Source organism: Dermacentor albipictus, unplaced genomic scaffold, assembly GCF_038994185.2.
Source record: "Dermacentor albipictus isolate Rhodes 1998 colony unplaced genomic scaffold, USDA_Dalb.pri_finalv2 scaffold_14, whole genome shotgun sequence".
NCBI classification, from domain to species: Eukaryota; Metazoa; Arthropoda; class Arachnida; order Ixodida; family Ixodidae; genus Dermacentor; species Dermacentor albipictus.
Window position 1 is genome coordinate 2,023,322 of NW_027225568.1, and position 12,923 is coordinate 2,036,244.

General features: G+C 46.3%; 1 long non-coding RNA gene across 1 annotated transcript; it reads left to right on the plus strand.

Moving 5' to 3' along the window:
* Window positions 1-607: 607 nt before the first annotated feature.
* LOC135914736 (uncharacterized) lies at window positions 608-12,721 on the plus strand. Its single transcript, XR_010568401.1, has 2 exons — window positions 608-1,192; window positions 12,362-12,721. It is a non-coding gene; the product is annotated as an uncharacterized lncRNA (long non-coding RNA).
* Window positions 12,722-12,923: the final 202 nt, after the last annotated feature.

Sequence of the window (12,923 nt, forward strand, 5' to 3'; positions counted from 1 at the left end):
TATGAATTTCCATCGTTCGTGGTTCATGCTCTCAGTATTTCTATCGCTCTCCAGTGGTGCTGGCATTTTTGTTCAAGCCATAATTTCTCTAAAGGCAGCCTTTATACTTTATAAGATTTGTTGAGCATTGCAAACCTTTTCCAAAGTTTCGCACCTGTGACTGCATATATCCGTACTGTAAGGCACATATGGATATTTTGCATCATTTCACGCCTTGAAAGTGGCGCCTTTTCCTAATTATGGAAAACAAATTACACAAGGCGGCGCATTGAAGCTTCGCGGTTTCATTGCGTGGTTTCACTAAACAGCGAACAAAGCCAGAAATGACGGTGTCGACGCCGATATCTTGCAAGCAACCGCCTCGGGAACGCGCATCGCTATCTGTGGTATTTGACCGCTTCTCAGCTAACCGAAATCAACGGAATTTCCTGCGTTTCCCGAGATAGCAATATGGTGGCCTAGAACGTGCGCTCTTCAGTACTTGCGTGTCGCTTATGGTGTTTCAACACACACACACACACACACACACAAAAACAAGCGTGTTGGCGCCAGTATATGGCGACTCATTCCGTTTTTAGGAGACATGACATCGTCGGATTCTGCCATAATGTCAAATTTGCTATCTTGCTAGCTGTGGTTGGCCCAGAGGGCTGCTACTCCTTCTCTATTTGGTTGAAAATGCGGTTATTACAGAATTTGACGATTTGCAGCGGTGCTGTTTTAGGCGTCGTCAAATTCCGTCACACTGTCTCATTCTGTAATGGCAGCATTTTGAGGCATTCATAGAGGTCGCCACGGCCGTCTCGACCAATCAGATCTGATATGATGGTGAACTTAAAAAGTCCCTCTCGCTCTCTTTTTAACGAAATCAGCGTTCATTGTGGCGAGTATGAAACACATTTATTGACTGCGGCGCCACCAGTGGAAGGGACGCGAAATTGGGCCACTGGGCCTGGTCCATTCAACTTCTGCGTGACACAGGTTGTGGGGTCCCGTAATCTAACTGGTCACTCATTTCCTAACACGACGTGCGTGTTCGCCCGTGTCCTTGAACTGCCCTGTTCTCTGGAACCAGCAAGGCTGCCTCCTGGATCTGTGGGTGTCAGTCCTATCCGCCTCGTTCAACGAATCGCATCGCTGTAGCCCATCCGTCCAACCTTGTGAGCCCCTCAGCGATGATCGTCAAAGGCCCGTGAGTTTTACCGCCGAAAAACTTGCATGTTGTGTGTGTGTCAATGGCCATCTAAACAAAGGCGCGTTGGGAGTGCTTTTTGCTGGCGCGCATTAATCTGCTTTACAGGCACCGCTCTAAAATACTGTGCTTGCCTTTTTTTTGTTATAACCATTGTTATAACAAGTGCTCGTGTAGTTTGCCGCTGGCTTTTTCTACTCTGGTTAGTTGTTCTTTTTTTAACCGGGCGCTGAGACGTTTCGGCGGATTTCGGGCGTAAGCGTTTGTGTCGTCTGTCTGGCAAACGGCTTTTTTTTCAAGTGTAAAAGTACGGTGACGCGTCTTCGTTTATTAGTGCGATAACAATTACAAGGACTGCAGGCGAATTTCTGCCGTCACCCTGATGTTCGGTATCAAGTCAAAGTGCGATAAGGTCCTATCGCACCCCGCGACACCGTTTACTTCAAGCACGTGGACAAGCGTGTGAGGGTAAGCCGTCTTCCCGCTCGCCCAGTGTTGTGTGCGAAAGGGGGAGGAAGGGCGACAGGTGAGCCAACACCACCAAGACAAAGAGGGTGTTGGGTAAGCGCGCTAGCCGGGCCTAAAACCCATCCATACACGTTTTCGCCGACCAGGTTAAGTACTGCCAACCTACCCTCCTCCTTCGCACTTCTCCCTGACTCATCCCCTCAGCTTTCGGCGTCCAGCGGAACTCAACGTAGTCGCAGCTTCTGATTTTAGCCGGAAGCGACGTGACTCCTGCATAGAGTTGCGAGCGTAAAACAAGCGAAACGGCGATTTCCTCGGCTTCAGCTACGCTCCATATCTCGGCCGAAACGCACGAGACAAGCTTTTCCTCCTTGTTCATTACTACCGCGATGGCCTTTGCCTTGCTTCCTATTACACTTATGCTCGCGTCCGTGAAGAGTGTTCTCTTCCCTAGCCACTGTCTTTCCGATGTATTCGGTCCTAGCTTTCCTTCTGCCCTCGTGGAGCCTGGGGTCCATGTTCTTCGGTAGAGGCTTTACGTTAAAGGTTTTCCTAATTCCCGCCGGTACGTCCTCGTACCGGTCGACATCTCCTATTTCGAAGCCCAGCCTACCGATCAGGTTTAGCCCCGTGTAGGTCCCCGTTAGTCTTTTCATTTGCGCCTTCCGCTGTGCTTCCGCCATTTCGACGAAGGTGTTGCTCACCCCTAGTTGCATCAGCTTTTCGTTGGAGGTGTTTCTCGGCAGGTGCAGCGCCGTCTTGTAGGCTTTCCTTAGGACTACTTCAATCTCTTCGTTGGTCGTTTTGGTCCTCACTTATTAGGGTAGCGAGTACATGACGAGTGCTGACGATCAGGCTGTTGACGAGCTTGAGAGTGTCTTCTTCTCACACGTCGTGCCTCTTCTGGGAGACCCTGCTTATCATTCTGCTCACGTTCTCGGTCGACTTCTTGAGGAGACCCGGTAAGCACGCAGCCGAAATGAGCGCCACGCCAGCCTCGCGTCGGCTGCATCTCTACCACCGAAGTAAAAGTGAGCCACTTTTGGATATCGCGCGCTTTCTGCAACCGTCAAATCATCTTTATCATGGAAACAATGTTATGTCAGCCCACATCATTACTCCCGTGAAATTTTACGGGCCTAATTCGCACTCTATCGAGATTCAAACGCATTTTGTCTGTGCACATTTCATGAAGCGGCTCAGGATGTTAGGAGCTAGTGGGGGGCTTCGAAATAATTTCGACCACTTCGGGTTCTTTAACGCGCACTGACGCCATACGGCACACGGGCGCTTTGCAATTAGCCTCACTGAAAATGCGACCGTGGTTCTCGAGATCAGCAGTCAATCACCCTATGCGTGCCGTAGGACCTGTAAACTGCAGACATTGCCTGATAACGTCTCGACGTATTTACGAACCACTTTTTGTCTGCGCTTGCAGACCTGTGCCATGTCATTTTAACGCTCATACAAGCAATTTCCCATGATTGCAGATAGTGAAGTAAGAGATCTGGTCATGAAATCGTTTATTTACAAGTCAAGAAAAAAATTGACAACTTTACAACAGACAAAGTTTCGGTGTTTTCCTTTTATTCTGTCGAAGTCATCATGTACATGAAGTCAGCGTTTTTTGCAAGGTACTTTAGAAGGTGTTTTGTAGAATGGATGGTCACCCTCAGCCGCTCAGAAGTACTTTAACTAAGAAAGCCGAGCCTTCGATTGCATTATCTCGACCCATCTGTGCAACTGCGGCTGTTACTTGGACTTCCGCGAAGAAATCAAACAATGCTGTGCAGCTAACGCCTGGGCCTTGCATTCACCATTGCATACACATGTTTGAGGGGAATGGCCGATAGCGCCGAGTGGAATGCCTGCGTTATCGAGGAGACTATTGAACACCTCCTGTACTACTACCCATCTTTTGAAAATGAGACATGACCACTTCAAAGCTCTAAATCAGTGCGATAGAAAACCTTTCACTTTGGACATGATCTTGGGACTACAGCCTCGCATGTTACTACTACAAAAGGCGAGAAAAGCGCTACCGTGATTTTTGAAGCCTACCGGATTGAGTGACTGTCTATGATCCGGATTGAGGACCGTCTGTAATATACAGCAGAAAATTGTTACTACGTTGCTGCTACTTAACCTTTCTCTCCCCTTTTCCCTTCTCCCAATGCAGGATAGACAACCGGGCTCAGTCCTGGTTAACCTTGTTGCCTTTCATTTATCCTTTTTTCTCTGCTCTGCGATAGATTTAGCTATCTGCTCTGCCACACGTCTGCCATGTCTTGAATGGGTCGTAGTTAGAAACAAATGTGGACAGGGCCAGCTTTTCTTCTCTCAAAACATTAGAGCTACATGAATTCCTCCCACTCCCCCCTCAATGGAAACTTGCAACCGCTGCTCGGGTAACCATTTCAGAAAATCACCCAAATGCCTCGAAACGTTTTCAAAGGGACTGACAACTGGCCAGAATGTGCTGTGAGACGTTGATGCAAATGAAATGACCATGGCCTATAGTGATAGAATGCAGCACGCTGTTCGCGATTTAAGTAGGAATTAATTTTAATTGGGCAAACAGTGATAGAAATAAAAAGAAGGCAGTGATGTTAAGCAGTCGAGTCTGGTTGGCTTCCGAGCGCTACCCGGTTGGCTACCCAGAAGGAAAGGGGAATAGAAAGTAGCGAGAGAAAGAGAGATGGGGGTAGAGAACGCGGACGAACGGAATTAAAGTAAAAGGCGCTCGCAAGCCAGACGTTCTCAGAAAGCGCAAAAGAACCTTTAGTGCCTTCTGAGCCGATGATCGCTGGGGACGGTGGTCTAGTATTGCCTGTTCACCCAGAAGACGACCATCTAATTTACTGAATGCGTTGGTCATAGATTGTCTTTGTGCTTAAAGCTGAGGACAGTGACACAATAGGTGGCCAATGCTCTCACAGGCGCAGACCCCCCCGCCCTCCCCCTCGTCACATGCAGGACTGTTTCAAAAACCAGCAAGTGGCGAGGCCTGGCCGTGAGATCTCCATACTTCGGATGTATTCTATGAAATTACTGAACGTAAGTGGACTGTTCAGCACACCGCAATTGTTTAAAATTGCACTTGGCATATTATTACACTCGTGCATTATTCTGTGCTTTGGAAATCAAAAACTTGCTATGGTGTTGGGCTGCTGAACACGAGGTCGCGGGATCGAATCCAGGCCACGGCGGCCGCATTTCGATGGGGGCGAAATGCGAAAACAACCGTGTGCTTAGATTTAGGTGCACGTTAAAGAACCCCAGGTGGTCAAAATTTCCGGAGCCCTCCACTACGGCGTGCCTCATAATCAGAAAGTGGTTTTAGCACGTAAAACCCCAAATATTATTATTAATCAAAAACGTACGCATGGCTGCTGCAACACGCTGACCTGCGTATCACGTGTAAAGACGTTGTTCAGTTTTCGATCCGATTGGTTTTGTTTTGACTGGCTAAATACCGAAGCAGTCGCATAAAAATGCACAAAAACACGTAGCTATTATCACAGAAATCATTTAACAATTTGAAAAACATTAATCGCAGGAACATCGACTTGATAAACAAAATCATACTTTGTTGCAGCACAGCCACACTTGTCATCTGCCTCCCACTAATGCCGGCGTATAATCTCTATCCCGCTCACCTGTCACCATTTTCAGCACGCTTCCAGTGAGGACTACATCCGTAGTGCAGGTCGAGTCGAAAAATTCTGATGACAAATGTTCCACGGCGTTTTCCGCGTACGCACTTCATGATTAAACACGCTGGCCAGTAAGGTTTCCATAGCACTAAAAAAATGGGTATCATGAAAATTGCTTGTTAGTCCCTTTAAGGATTTTAGTATAAACGATGCTATTGTTTATTTCATAGCGTTTATAACTGCTGCTAAATTAGAGTGCATTCCCCAAACGAATGGGGCTTCAAAAAGCGCGTGCCGTGGTACATTGAACAATGTAAGAATAAGCTTAAGCAGCCAAACGAAGCATGGGGCTTGCTGCGCGAGTCCCACCACGTATGGAAAGTTTTTTGCTTACCACGCCAACGACACTAACATTTTCTTCGACGGTAGAGGTATACAGCTTCGATGTAAGACTTAAATTGCAGATTTGTACATTTTTTTTAATCAAACAACCGACTCGATCCATAACAGTGCGGTTTTAGGGAAGGCCGATCGACGGCAGACCACCTCGTCTTCATTGAAGCATAAACATATATTTGCGAAGATTTCATACACAAACAGCTCTTTCTCTCCGTGCTCTTTCTCTCCGTGTTTAGATATGGAAAGGCTGGCGATACCACGTGACGGTATGGAATATTGCGCCACCCTTCAGATATGGGCATTTGCGGACAAATGCTTGACGTAAGCGAAAGTTATTTATCAAATCGCACATCCCATGTTAGAATCGAAAATACTCCGCTGACACCGTTTATGCAGGAAACTGGTGTACCGCAAGTTGGCGTACTTACTACTTAGCCTTACGGAATAATTTATTCCTTCATCATCATCATCATCAGCCTGGTTACGCCCACCGCAGGGCAAAGGCCTCTCCCACATTTCTCCAACAACCCCGGTCATGTACTAATTGTGGCCATGCTGTCCCTGCAAACTTCTTAATCTCATCCGCCCACCTAACTTTCTGCCACCCCCTGCTACGCTTCCCTTCCCTTGGAATCCCGTCCGTAACCATTAATGACCATCGGTTATCTTCCCTCCTCATTACATGTCCTGCCCATGCCCATTTCTTCTTGATTTCAACTAAGATGTCATTAACTCGCGTTTGTTCCCGCACCCAATCTGCTCTTCTCTTATCCCTTAACGTTACACCTATCATTCTTCTATCCATAACTCGTTGCGTCGTCCTCAATTTGAGTAGAACCCTTTTCGTAAGCCTCCAGGTTTCTGCCCCGTAGGTGAGTACTGGTAAGACACAGCTATTATACACTTTTCTCTTGAGGGATGATGGCAACCTGCTGTTCATGATCTGAGAATGCCTGCCAAATGCACCTCAGCCCATTCTTTTTCTTCTGATTATTTCCGTCTCATGATTCGGCTGCGCAGTCACTACCTGCCCTAAGTAGATGTATTCCCTTACGACTTCCAGTGCCTCGTTGCCTATTGTAAATTGCTGTTCTCTTCCGAGACTGTTAAACATTACTTTAGTTTTCTGCAGATTAATTTTTAGACCCACTCTTCTGCTTTGCCTCTCCAGGTCAGTGAGCATGCATTGCAGTTGGTCCCCTGAGTTACTAAGCAAGGCAATATCATCAGCGAATCGCAAGTTACTGAGGTATTCTCCATTAACTTTTATCCCCATTTATTCCCAATCCAGGTCTCTGAATACCTCCTGTAAACACGCTGTGAATAGCATTGGAGAGATCGTATCTACCTGCCTGGCGCCTTTCTTTATTGAGATTTTGTTGCGTTCTTTATGGAGGACTACGGTGGCTGTGGAGCCGCTATAGATATCTTTCAGTATTTTTACATACGGCTCGTCTACACCCTGATTCCTTAATGCCTCCATGACTGCTGAGGTTTCGACAGAATCAAATGCTTTCTACCGCAAATACCGCTTACTTTATTTTATTCAATCGACCTCGATGACTTACAGATTGAATTTAAGTCACGTAGCCTCACAATCTGTAAGCGACAAGTGCAGCTTGATCTGAAAAACGTGCGAACAAGAAACTTGAGCGAAATGTCATTGCTTCAAAGGGTCCCTCACCAGGTCTGGCCATTTTGAGCTGTCAAGCGCAGAGCATACAATGCGCGCCAACGATCGTGTTTGCAAAGAATTACATTGTTACGCGCCGCGGAAAGACCTGAAATTTCAATGCGAACGCCATCTTCTTCTTCACTCGCGGCGAATCCGCCCGGAGAGGGACAGTGACGTAATCGGGCTCGTGCGTCCGCGCAATCGTATCCACAGTGTGACGTCGCTCGTGTTGACATGTGACTTCGATAATTATTCAAGACATCTGTTATCTGTGCGATCTGTTGCTTGAATTGAAGAATTGGAGTTTAGAGAAATAATAATACGCACGAACGGAATGTCTGCCTGTTTTTTTGTTTTACTCAGTACCGAAGCAAGAAAGATGTACTTCCGCTTTGTTTGCTTATTCCCACGGTTGTGCGGTCACGTGCGCAGGTACCGAAACTATGCCATTTTCTACCGTGTTCCAGCGCCGTGATCATGCTCTGCGATCCGCTTGTTCTGCCGCAGTATTCGTGTGGCAATGAATTATACCGCTAGTCATGTTTGTGCACAGCGCGCAAAATCGTGCGCTGCGCGAACGCGACAACAGCTCGCGCGCGACGCCATCGGCGGAAGTGCGTAGCACTGAAAAATAAGCGAGGAGCAAAAAAAAAAAAATGGAGGCTGGGCCTGTGACGCGTGAATCGCGTGGTCTTCGAGGTCCGGTATGGGAGAACACTGGGAAGGAATTTCGCTTGCGTAGGCTAGACGGGTCGAGTGGAGAGAGCGTCTTGCTTGGCAGTGGAGCCCGCCTGCTGAAATCATGGGTTCACGGCACTGCAATATTTCTATCTCGGCTATTAATGAGCCGATTTGAAAAATGTTTGCGGTAGAACGCTTCCTACTGGACACGTAACAACTTCCAGCGTATAACGAAAATTTGATATGGGGGCTAGTAGGGGCCCTTTAACACACGGCGGTAGCCCAGTCGCTGTGGCGCTTCGTTGCTGAAATTCAGGTTGCGAGTTCAATCCTGGCGGCGGCGACAGGCGTTTTGACGAAGGCTAAATGCAAAACCACGTGTTGTGGCCAAAGTTATTCGACATTCCACTATTACGGTGTGCCTCATAATCAGATCGTGGTTTTTGTTTGTATCACCCCGGAATTAAAGATGATTTTTCGGCAATGTTTACGCCATACTTTAAAAAATATATTTGAACTTGGAGGCCCAAGAACATTGCCAGAATTCATGACTGAAGGAGTAAATCAGTCACTTCTCCCTGCTGCTATACATAACGCGCACATACTATGATAGCATTGTTAATGATCCCCACTCCAAAAAAAAAAAACTCGGTGTTGCAAAATTTAAATATTTTGATGCTGTTGTAACTATACTCAGTGTTACACGTTCTTTGTTCGCCCACGTGGGGTGTTTGTGGCACATTCGGGTGGTCGTGAGAGTGCTGTTTCATGAGGGTGCTACGAAGGTGGCGACAAACGCCTTTGAAGCTTTAATAAAAGAGCAACCAGGTGTGCAAGGGATGATCCTGCATTCCTAACATTTGTTAAGCCCAGGTGTGCTAACAGTCACGCTTAGTTGTTCTTTTAGCTTAACTTTTCAGCGCTGCCAGGGTAATTTGCAATGGCCAGCAGCATATATGCCATTCGCTTATAAATGATGATATTTGATGTTTGCCGGGGCTGAGCAATCAAGTGCGCTATCTTAAATCCGTACATTTCCCGTAGCTTGCTTGAAATATTCCAGAGCATCATTTTGTTGTTCGAAAAAAAAAAAAGATAGAGGCAGTGGTGAATTAGCGGTAAATGCGAGAGAAATGCATCAGCATTACGTCGCACCACTTTCCGTAACCGGATGCATGATTTCAACCACGTTTACCACATTGCAAAGGCTTGTTCACGAGCTCATTCGACAAACGTCCTCCCTCTTCGAGGAGCGAAGGGCAACTCGCAGTGGTTCGGAGCAGACCATGCCCTCAATTGCACTTTATATATACGCTCCTATATAGGCTTTACATCTACCCTGTAACTGGCTTCATACTGATTCTCCTAAAGCTAACGCAATAATATGTACCAACGTCTTTAGGTCGTTATCGGCTGCGTCAATTGTGAGCATTGCTGTTTCTTGGGACTCCTGGGCAATGTTCTATCATTACCAGCCTGTAGAGGGAGATCAAAAAGCTTTGCTTGTGTGGTATTAGCCCTGAAGGTTGCCATGTCATCATCGGTGCTAGCTTAGTTTATGTCGGCAGAAACACCATTTGCTTTCGTGTAGCTATCAGTCTCCAAGTGTCATAATATGAGCTTCCCGCTCAGCCGAGTAGCGGGCGTTAGTGACGGCAGCGCAAGATTGACTATAGACATATATTTATAAACTACCATCTTCGCTCAAGATAGTTGTGCAAAACACTAGTCCGTACTAAATTAGAGTGCGCATGCGCGATTTGCTGACCCTCTCCAAGTCGCACAGAACCAAAGCCTCGTATCTGTCCGGCATCGAGCCACTCGTTTCATTCTATCGAACCGCTCTCGTTAGTATAGTGTGCTCTCAATGAAAAAAAATTGAACCTTAAATCTAGCTAACCTTTTTCTACGCCTCAAATCTGGATATTTTGCTCTTTTGAATAAGATTGATCATTACCATCCTTTTGAAAATCTTTTTCTAACCGCTAGCTATACATAATCTCGAAGTGACCACCATTGCAAAGTACGTTTGCAAACTTTTCGCACTTACTTGTATGATGACTCCTTTTGTGGGAAGAACCAGTACCGAATGAAGCCACCTTTTCGTCGCCACTTCCAATGACGCAAAAGAATTGAACATTGCCTTACAAGATGTCTCGTGAAGCTCCTGTGCTGTACTTAACATATTATAAATATGATACCACTCCTCTTTATAGTTCCTTCGGGCCCTGTAGATAAGTTTGATAAATAAATAAACCGGTTTGTCTCAACGTGAGGCCATGTATTCAAGAAATACAAACTTCTTATATCGATTATTATCCTTGGATCTTTCTGAACGAAGTCACATTAAAAGGTGTCTTGTAGTCAGTTTGGTGTACTTTATTTGGCTTAAATAGCTTCGCGTGCAATTGGACGTCGTCATATTAACAGTTTGCATACTAGAAACAACTCAAAGCTGCACCCCTCCCATGACGGTAATGTAGTGAAACAACAGCATGTCGCCAGGTATAGGCGTAAGGGGCTGTTTTCGTTGGAGCACGTAAGTGTAATCGTTAGGCATTTCACGCCGTTTTAAAGGGGTGCGAACGCGAGGTGCCTGTACGAATAGGTGATTTGGCTAAACCACGAAAACAAATATGTAGGCTATCTAAAAGTGAATTCCTTATTGAATGCCTATACAGAAGCGGGCGCCTCCATGCATTCACTCAAGACTTGCCGCCTCCGTGCAACAAGCGCAACTCTTATAGCGGCAGAATCATTTGCCACGGTTACTGCTTGCGACGACCTTTTTTCTGTATGCTGTAATAGCACGCTAATAGACGTTATGGGGACGAATTTTAACAAATGATTGAGGATCTTAATCGAGAAATGTAAGAGTAGGGTTGAATATGAAGATGACGAAGGCAACGTTCAGTAGGCTGGCAAGAGAGGAATTCGTGATCGGCAGCCACCCTGTAGGATCGGTAGGAGAGTAGGTTTATTTATATTGTCGCGTGGTAGTGACGGTAAAAAACACAGTAGGGCAATACTGCGAAAAACGAAAGTAACTTTTATTAGGCGAACCTGTGCCCACAGGAACAGGCTACACTTAAAAGCACAACGATAGCGGAGTACAGTCAGCGATCGTCGAAAATCTGATCTATCGGTCAAGCGCGTCGGCTTTTATACACGAGCCATCGAACGTTCCAGAGCAATCGCGGCTGTCCGCGTCATGCCCGCGTGTCTTCCAGAAAGTTCTACACCATTCGCGTCTTGCATAGATGCAATCGGATTACACAAGGTTCGGTGACAACAGACAGCGGATAGAACAGTCGATAACATTCCAGAAACTTCGGATACATGCAGGCGCGTCCCGAACTGAGCGATAACATTTGCCAGATGGTGAAAAGCGTTCACCAGAAAAAGATAAACGAGTACACGTGTCAATATGAATTACTCACAGGGGATTCGGATCTCGAGAAGGAAATTTACAAAATAAGAATGAATTGCAGCACATACACCTGGCATTACAAAATCATGACCGGGAACTTACCGCCATCATTGAAAACAAGTGTACAATCATTGCGTTCAACCGATCCTGACGTATGGGGCAGAAACTTCGAGGTTAACAAAGAAGCTTGAGAACAAATCAAGGACCGCGCAAGAAGTGATGGAATGAAAAATGATTGGCATGACGTTAACATACACGAAGACAGCGGTGTGAAATAGACCAAACGGAAATAGCCAAATATTGCAGTTTGGATTAAGAGACAAAAATGGAGCTGGGCAGGCCATGTAGTGCGTAGGGTAGATAGCTGGTGGTCTATTAGAGTTACAAAATGGATGCCAATGGTAGGGAAGCGCAGTCGAGAACGGCAGAAATTTAGGCGGGGTAACGCAATTAAGAAACTTGCAGGCACGACTTGGCATAAGCTAGTGAAAGACGAGTAATTAAAATGGCTGAGAGAGGCCTTCGTCTTGAAGTTGAAATAAATATAGGACGATGGGGGGGGGGGACTTTAATGGGTATTTTCACATATTTCTTCAGAAGGAAAAATTCGAGTTATAGCTAAATTATAGATAAAATTATAGATAAAAAACTAATGGCGTCACATACTGCATGATAATACCTTCGTTCGTACGCATATGAAATTTCACGCGTTTCAAGTTTACGCGTTTAATTACAGAATTCGCTATATTTGTTTTCGTAATATTTAAACTTGACTTTATTCAATTTGTGCTGAGAATTTCGACTCTTACCTCACCCCAAATTATAATGTGCGGAACAACTAACGTCTACATCTGTCGCAGGAGCGTGCTGGAGGAAACAGGGACGGGAGCAATGGCAAGCAACGAGGCTACAGGGACAGCCGACGAGGCTACAGGGACAGCCGACGAGGCTACAGGGACAGCCGACGAGGCTACAGGGCCAGCCACCAGCGTAGAATTGGCTGCCACCAGGGCCGCTCTGGCTGCCACTATGACTGCCCTGATAGCCAAAGAGGCCGCCCTGCGGGAGGCACTACTTTGACTGGAGGAGAGCTGCAGGCGGGTGGTCATGGAGGCGGTCACGAGGCGGCTTCACCGCTCAGGTGGATGAGGTGGAAGCAAGTTCCATTTCTCCCTCTCAGGGCCGAAACACATTCAAGAATAAAATCTATCCAATAAAAATTGTTGAAAAACCACTGAAATCCATCCACCCCACCATGGCAGCTTGCACCATGCGAATATCACAAATAAACACAAAAATTTGTGAAGTCAGCATGATTCTAAAGTAATGCGTATCCGGTCAACGCCTCCTGTACTCCCGCTCCATGCATATCAACTTGCAGTGTAGCAAAAGCTACGAGGTGCTCTAAGGCAACGCCGCGTG